The sequence below is a fragment of the Cyanistes caeruleus genome, chromosome 2, assembly GCF_971803275.1.
Source record: "Cyanistes caeruleus chromosome 2, bCyaCae1.hap1.1, whole genome shotgun sequence".
In the NCBI taxonomy this organism is placed as follows: domain Eukaryota; kingdom Metazoa; phylum Chordata; class Aves; order Passeriformes; family Paridae; genus Cyanistes; species Cyanistes caeruleus.
In genome coordinates this window covers 61,880,948-61,889,833 of record NC_141702.1, presented here as the reverse complement: position 1 = coordinate 61,889,833, position 8,886 = coordinate 61,880,948, and the positions used below count along the sequence as shown (strand labels likewise).

Genomic DNA, 8,886 nt, shown 5'->3' with positions numbered 1-8,886 from the left:
AACAAAGGCTTGGATGTTCTCTTGCTTTTGAAGAGTTGAATTCCTTAGGAACATTTAATATATCCGAAGATTCCAAAAAGCAATTCACTACAAGTTGCTTTCAAATGTTCTACCTGGCCTCATTCTCAGCAGCAGCCAGATGCTCACATACAGGTGCTTACATACAGCTTTTTGTTAAAATATCTCTTTGCAAGTTTGGCTATTTGAACTTGGTCTCCACATAGAGCTGCTATAATTTCACTGTTCCTGGGAGGGACAGATATCTGAATGCAAACATCACAAAATTATCATGTAATAGGAAGTGTAACCTGCTATACAAAAAGATACTTCCAGCCTTTTTAGGGCTTTTTGCTGTTTCATTTACTATTGTCTCTCCCTCTTTTGGTTACCAATTTGCACTTTAAAAGGACCAGTGACCTACCCCTGACTCTTGGGAAACTGTCCTTTTTTCAAACCTTCCTCTGGCCTTGGAGTTTGTTGCCTGGGGCTTTGTCCCCCCAGGCCACCTGGAACAACTTCCAGATTTCTGTGCTGATGGGAACAAACAGCCCAAAGCTGGTGGATTTTCCTTCTATGTTGCTGTCAGCTGTCAGTAAGCTGTCGCTAGACTGGTGATGCAGGGCAGCCGTGAAAAATTGTACTGCTAAGACAACAGGAAACTCTTTAAAAAGCTGAAATTTGCTGTGGCCCTGTGAGTGTGCAGCACTGAGAGTTATGGTAGCAACTCATCATCATGAGTGTACATTCAGTGAGGTGGAACAAATGGATTGCTAAATACAACTGTCTATGGTTTATTGTAGCCACATATAGTCTAAGGACATATATATTTGGTCTGTAAAAGTACAGATCTGGTTTTGATTGCTGTTAATACATTTTGTACTCACCTGGAAATCTCAGAAACTCAAAACAAAACTCAGCTCCAGGCATTTATTTTTCCATCCAGCTGCACATGAAAATCATGCAAAATTAAAAGCCAAATCTCCTGTAGAAATAAATCAGGGCATCTATGTTGTTGGATCTGCAACAGCAGAGATGAGGCACTCTAGAGGGCTGCCTGTGTACTAGGGACAGGCTCAGTCTCCCCAGGGGCCAGGACGCATGTTCCATGAGAAAATTTGGCCTCCAGTGCATGCTAAAATAACCCTTTAGCATGCCCTCAAGCATGGAAAAACCGCTGGGTTTCCTGTGCTTAAGAAATAGGGTTACCCATTACACTGCCACAAGTGTTGTGCTTGGAAGGATGCTCTGTCTGAAACAAAATCTTGGCCAAAGAGGCAGACAAAATCTGTGACTAAAAGAGCTTACAAGTTAAGGCAGAGACCATATGATGATTTAAAATATCTTTAATCAATGGGGCCTCTCTGGGTGTGTTAAGCACATACCTCTCTCTTGGTAGGACCAACCCCCTTGAAATTTCTCTCTGTGGGAGTTTGCTATAGAGACAGACTTTTTCCATTCTTTTGGTCTTTTCTTCTTATGGAGCATTTGCACACAAAACCTCCCACAGTTCTTCCTGAGGTAGGAAGCCTTTGGAGGGTAAGATGGAGAGCTCAATTTTTCCTTCACAATGAGCAAGACTAATACAATTAATGCACAGAAAGTAAAGCCATTCCCCCCAGGAGCTGGAAGCTCCTTTGCTGGCACTCCCAGTTCTTCTTAGCAAGCACCAAGAATTAGTCATGAACATGAACTCCCAAACCCCCAGCCCAACTGGGGTGCATTTAATGCTGTATAGCTCTTATTCATGTTTAATAAACACCCGTTCACTTAAGTAATCCCATTGATGTCATCAGCATGAGAAAGAGTTGCAAAATCTATCTGCTTGTAAGTAGCATAGTGTGTCATGAGGTTGGTTTTATCATGGGTATAATTTTTTTATCCATTCATTGTCCATCTTAACTCTGGGTTCCCAGTCAAGGTGACAGATTCTTGTTCTCCCCAGAGGCCAATGCAGTCTTCTGAAATTACCTCTACCTTCCCAGAGGATTTCTTTGAATACAAAGCAACAGCCTTACAAGTAATTCTCTCCTTAGCTTCAGTCCTTGATATCACTTTAAAAACGATTCCTCTCGGTCATGATCCCAGACATCAGACACAAGGTACAAAATAAGGAAATAATATTTCCAACTCAGATATGCAATCTGAATTCCTAAAGTGCAAAGGGTTGCACATAAACTGTATTGCAAACCCTGGGAGGTAATGTTTGCCTGTAATTTGACTTTTTACTAATATAAGAGGGAGGAAGCACACACCTGAGTTATGAGTTGAGCCAGTTCCCCCTCTTCAGCTCAGCCAGCCTGTTCATATGTCAGATTATGCTGTAGCTGGGCAGTAGCTTGAACTGCAGTGAGAGAGGCTGGAGCTGGCATGACTGTGACTGGGCATTTTGGGCAGGCCATAGCCATTGACTCCAAACACATTTCCACTGAGAGAAGCAGGTGACTCACCAACTTTGCAGATCAAATAAGGTGAGATGCTTTGTTATCAGGTAGCCATTTAGTCAATACTAAGCCTTTCTTTCTAAGGACAGAATGCCCACTAAGAAAAAGGCAGTGGTTCAAGCTGTGGTTTAAGCACTGAGTTTCCAGGTGGGAGATATGAACAAGGTTCTGGGCAGCTCTTGTGCATCCTGCTAGAACAGGCTACAGCACAAAGCAAAGTTCTTCAAGGGCCTTGTTCACCACTGCACAGGAATACACCTCTGAGGAGATACATCAGGGCTTAGCCACAGGACATCATCCCTGTGTTGCCCTGTTGTTGTAGGGGCTGTGCAAACAGGCCCACACTGGAGGATCATTGGTGGAAGAGCTGGGGCTGGCAGAACACATGCATAGGACAACATGTTGCAGTGTTCACTGTTTAGTCGTCATCTGGTGTCCACCACTGAGTGAAGGAGATTGATTTACAGCCTACCCTACCACCCTGGTGTTTGCACCTGCACTGCTTGCACCACGTGAATTGTGTCACTGTTCAAGAGTCCCTGGCCATTTTCTTCCACAGGACTTGAACATATAAGACATTACTTCCTTTTAGACCAGGACTGGTTAGGCTTTGCTCAGCAGGGAGACACAGAGAATCTGTTTTACCTGTAGCATAGAGGATTTTACGTCGGATGGAAGGGGCTCTTGATGAGTTAAATTTGGACAAATCTCTTGACATACTTAATGAGAAGTGGGGAGTGAAAGGCTGGAAAAATTAGGAGAAAAGCAACAGGAATAAGGTGCAATAAGACTCTGGCAAAAAGAAAATGGTATTTAGAGCTCAAGAGTCAAACTCTTAGAAACTTATGGGCCCCTGTGCTAGAGGCACACCAACCCTCTGGGTACTCAACACAGCAATGGGTGCACAGGCAGGTAGTTCTTTATGTGGTTGTAGGAAGTCCTTGACAGCAGTCCTACAGCAGCAGCCACCAGACAAAGCTGGGAGCCCTAATAACAGTGCCAAAATGCACCCAGGCTGCTCACTCCCCCATCACTGCTCTGGTCGTCCCCATGTTTACCTGCTGCCTCGCTGCTGGCAGTCAAAGCTCTTGGCAGAAGACAGTCCCTGATGGCTCCCCTCCCCTGTTGGTTGTCATTTTCTTGGCACTTGGGCTGGCTGTGTGTGTACAGGCATATGCACACACGCCCTCCCACAGATAAGCACAGGGTGTGGTTACAAAGCATCCGTGGGGTTTCTTCCTAGGCAAGGACATACTTCTATTAGCCTGTATTTATACAGGACTTGGAGAACAAACTAAAGGCCAGCCCTGCATATGTTAAGAAACACCCTGAAACCAGAAGAAACAAACAGTACTGAGATCTGTGTTTTAATAACTCGCAAGAACAAAACAGCTTGTGTAAGGTATGAAGTAGCTGCATGAGGAGACTGAGTGGACCCATGCCACTGAAGAGCTTTGAAACAGGCAGCAATCCATAATGAAAAAAAAAATTGTTCACCAATATGCATGTGAAAATTTTTCACAATGAGGTGGAAACATCAGAAATAACAATAGTGGCATCTGTCTGAGGACAGTTGCTACCTTCTTATAACTTTTTTTTTTTTTTTTTTTGCATCTGGTTCCATTTATGACTCATACTTCCCAAGCAAGCCATATGTTGCTGCAGAAGGCCTTTAACTTTGCTTGATTCATATTGAGCTGTATTCCTGGCTGTCAGCCAAGTAAATGTAATAAAAGCACTTTTTCCATCAAAAAATAAAAATGAAATCCTATTTGCAGTGAGATTTAATTAGCAGCCAGTAAGTCATTTTGGTGTTGAAAGCATGCACACTCATGTTTTGTTATAGCCTGATTTGCACCTTCAAACTCCATGGTAGCATTTTAATTGTTATAATGCAAAAAGGTTTTCCTCTTCCCCTGCCTCAGCCTTCACTCCAACTGCAGATCCTATAGCATTTGAATGATGGCAATTTTTTGGAAAATGTGGCACCCTCTGAGCTCTTCTCTTCAGATGTCACATTGTGCATCATCTATTTAGAACACTGGGACATGTGTTGGATCTGCAAGGCAAGATTTTGGTAGCAGGAGGGGCTACAGGGCTGCCTTCTGTGAGAAGCTGCCAGAAGCTTCCCCTGTGCTGCCAATGCCAGCTGACTCCAAGGCGGAGATGCTGCTGGTCAAGACTGAACCCATCAGCAAAAGTGCTGGTGCCTCTGGGATAACAGACTTAAGAAGGGGGGAAACCTGCCCAGGTGAAGCTGGAGAAGGGCAGATTTAGAATATGTGAGAGAAACAGCTCTGCAGACACCAAGGCCGGTGACGAAGGAGGGGCAGGAGGTGCTTCAGGTGTTTGAGCTCAGATTCCCCTGTAGCCCATGGGGAAACAGCTGTGCCTCTGCAGCCCATGGAGGTCCATGGGGGAACAGCAATCCACCTGCAGCCCTTGGATGTCCATGGTGAAGCAGAGATCCACCTGCAGCCCTTGGATGTCCATGGTGGAGCAGAGATCCACCTGCAGCCCTTGGATGTCCACTCTGGAGCAGGTACCTGAAGGTGGCTGTGACCATTTGGGAGACACACAGTGGAGCAGGCTCCTGGCAGGACCTGTGGACCCATGGAGAGAGGAGCCCACGCTGGAGCAGGTTTGCTGGCTGGATTTGTGATGCTGGGGGGGACCCACCTTGGAGCAGTTTGTTCCAGAAGGCCTGCACCCTGTGTGAGGGACCCATGCCGGAGCAGTTTGTGAAGAACTGCAGTCTGTGGGACGGAGTATTGCTGGAGAAGTTCAAGGAGGACTGTCTTCCATGGGAGGGTCTCCATGCTGGAGCAGGGAAAGAGTGTGAGGAGTGCTCCCCATGAGGAGAAAGGAGCAGCAGAGACAATGAGTGATGAACTGATCACAGTGCCCATTTCCCATCCCCCTGCACCACTGGGGAAGACAAGGGAGTAGGAAGATGGGCAGTAAATTAAGCCTAGTGAGAAGGGAGGGATGGGGAGAGGTGGTTTTAGGATCCAATTTTATTTCTCAGTATCTTACTCTGATTTTACTGGTAATAAAAACGATTTCCCCAGGTTGAGTCTGTTTTGCCCATAACTGGTGATTGATCTCTCCCTGTTCTTATCTCAATCCACAGCCCTCTATTGTAATTTCCCTCCCCTGCCCAGAGAAGGTGGGGAGTGACAGAGTGGTGTTGGTGGGCACCAGGGTCAACCCACCTCAGACACTGATAATTTTAGCACCCTGAGCACCAAGCTGAAAACAGTAATTTCTGCTGAAATACAGTCTATCATAAAACTTTTGTGTAAAATCAGGAGCTGGCATCCCATTAAAAAAGTGCAGAATACAGATGACTGAATTATCGTCACAGCCGATGTTTCTGGAGCAAACAGACTAAAGTTAGAGAAGGAAAGAGACTCTATCCTATCTATTTTAAACAGTCAGGCCTTTTCTTATTCACTGCTCTTTTTAATTTGATGAAATTCTCAGGTAGTGTGCATTGTGACAACATATTTTTGGTTCCTGTCTCATATTCCCCCAGGGAGAAGCAATGTTTGACACCAATGGCATTATTTTGAATACCTTAAATTTAAAAAAAAAAACAGAAACCAAACCATTGGAGGGTTTAGTTTGTCCCCTTTCCTGGAAAATAAAGATTGCAGGAGCCAGGAAAATTTGCAAGCTCCAGGATACAGAATTTCCAAGTGCTTTTTGGGAGCTCCTGGGACACTGACCAGCCAGAGCAGCCTCAAGCAGAGCAGAACACTACCCTCCAAATCCAGCATCTCTGGAGCCTGCACCAGCTCCCTGACCTGCCCCACTCAACTGAGGCCCCCAGCCAGCCCTGCCCCACCAGTGGCTTTCATAGCAGTGGCCAAGACAGCCCACAGCTGTGCAGCAGCAGCAGCTAAAGAGCAAACCAAGCCAAAGTTTAGGCTGCCTAACACAGCATTAACTCTCACTTGGATTTCTGCATGGAAATCCAGCAGGTTAGCGCAAGGCAACGCTCTAGACAGTGGCTGATCCTTTGCTCCTGCAGTCTGGCAGCAATCCAGCTCTGCAGAGAGCCAGCAAAAACGTTTCACAGGATCCTGCAGAGCAGGGGCAGCACCACAGGGGCATTATCCCCCTCAGCTTCTTCCTACTGCCTGTGTTAATTGATGGACCAGGCAGCAGGACTCTGCTTATATCACCCGGTTCCCTTCAGCCCCCACCCTGACAGATCAGCTGGATTTGAATCCCTTTTGCTCACAGTAGGGCCAGAGGAAATGCAGATGGAAAAAACTATTAGACTATTTAGCTCATCTTCTGCCAGAGAAGGACTGCTCCCTGCAGTACTCCATCCCTTTGCCTTTCTGATTTTTCTTTTTTATTTTTCCCCTGGAGTTGAAAGACCCCCTCTCTTCTGTATGTCCAAGGAAAATTTCTGAAAGATTAAAAATTAGTCCAAGACGGTTGTGCCAGCCCCATGTGTTAAAATGTCATCAAGAAATATGAAATGGAGAGGAAAAACTTTGTCACAAAACTGTTCCGCTTTATCATTTACATTTTTCCTGGCAATAAAAGGAACAGGGTATTTCAGCCATGAATATTGGTTCATTGTTTCATTAATTTGGTTTTGTCCTCCTTTTTTTCTGGCTAAATAAAAGTGTTGTGGAGGAAAGAAAGATTCTGGAAAATAACAAATGGAGGTGAAGTGTCAGACATCATTAAGTTAGTCATTAAGTTTTTAAGGGCCAGATTTTCACATGTGGCCAGAAACCAGCAGTTTCTGCTGATAACAAATGCTCAGCACTTCTGAAAACTCTGACCACTTCATCTAAGTGCCTCAGTCAAAGTCCAGCTCGTCAGAAAGCCTGGCTTTTCTAAGAGTCGCTCTTTCAGAGTAACCCTTTAGAGATTTTAAGTGTATACCTGCTTAGAAAGAATAAGCACACAGGTTCTTCCCAAGCCTTCCTTTTCCTTGAAGACTACTGCTGATGGACTAATGTGCTCAGAGGATTCAGGGTATTTATACCAGAAACGAGGACATTCAGGGACCACCTCCTCCCATAGCCCAGAGCTGCCCCCCAAGGCCCTTGCAGAGCACAGCTGAACCAGGCAAAGGCTTGCTTCTCTAGGAACAGATGGGAACGAAAGAGGTTGGAACGGCAAAATGCCAAGTTCTCTGACATTCCTCTGCAACTTTAGCAGCAAGATTTCTCATCACCTCATGGAAATAAGCCTTCAGAGACTACACCTCCTGCTGTTAAAATGAATGTGGAAACTCCATTAATTTCTATGGGAGGGTGTCAGCCTCTTCTTATATTCTGGCAGGAGATGGGGGAAAAGAAATGCTGTTCTTCAGTACAGAGCTGGATCTGCCTCCGCTGGCTTTCTCCAGCTCACTGGGTGCTCACGGGGCTGTGTGCTGCCATGCATATTCATCCCGGCTGCTTCGCTTTGCAGCGCTCCTGTCAGCTCAGAGATGTCACTCATCAGGAAGGTATCTGAAAAGGCAGTTTATACGGTAATATTGTTTGGCTTTTTTTTTTTTTATTAAGCCTCCTGCTGACCAAGCTTCCCCTGACATGCCAGCTTCAGAATGAATATTCATACAATGCAGAAAAGCAAGGAACCTCACTAGAGCAGAAATTTTTTCAACAGAAACCTGTTGTTTTCTTCTACCACTGCTCCCATCAGCCTGCAAGTCCAGCCTGCAAGCAGATCTTGTAGGCTATTTGTACACTTGCACAGACCTTGGAGGTGCTAGGCTGCCCTACAGCAGAGGTGCACTGGTGCCTGATGTGCTGTGGGTGAGAAGTTTGCCTGTAGGACATGATTTTGCAACATATACAGCAATGCACAGTGCAATAGAAGACCATCCATATATCTGAAAGCTCAGGGAAAATGACACCAAGGCACCTTGTGCAGACACTTGCCAGCATGGAGAGAACAGTAGTCCTGAATGTCAGTTTGTCCTTTATGGGGATTCTTGTGGCTCATGGTCTTTGCTCCCAAGGATGTGTTTCATTCTGTTCTGCCTCCACTTAAGATTATCTTATATGAAAAGACAGAGACATTTCCCTAAATTCTATCATATGCCTACTAAAGCCCTACACACATGTACAGGCCACCTCTATACTCACAAATTTAAACTCTTAGAAAGAGTTTTTGTCAGCAAGCACAATCACTTGGAAAATACTTATGTACACACAACAAATCAGCTTATTATATCTCATGTAGGCATCATCACAGGGGCAAAAGCCAAACATTGCGCAATGAAAGCTGTCTCCCACGTTCCTGGTGCTATCGGTGGTTCTGAAGCCAGTTAAAAGCAGGCATATTAAAGATAGTTGCAAACACACGTGACAGATGTAGCATATGTAAAGACCCCAAGAATAATTGCAGAACGAGTCAAGCCATCCAGCATTTTCATCTTAAATTGACCTTGCACTAAGCATATGTT

General features: G+C 45.1%; 1 long non-coding RNA gene across 2 annotated transcripts; it reads right to left on the bottom strand.

Annotated features, from left to right (window-relative positions):
• Positions 1–2,951: 2,951 nt before the first annotated feature.
• Positions 2,952–6,286, bottom strand: LOC147654851 (uncharacterized). Of its 2 annotated transcripts, XR_015283272.1 has the most exons (3): positions 6,173–6,286; positions 5,657–5,817; positions 2,952–5,261 (listed from the first exon to the last, which is right to left on the bottom strand). It is a non-coding gene; the product is annotated as an uncharacterized LOC147654851 (long non-coding RNA). The 2 variants fall into 2 exon arrangements; XR_015283273.1 differs by lacking the exon at positions 5,657–5,817.
• Between the last annotated feature and the right edge of the window lie 2,600 nt (positions 6,287–8,886).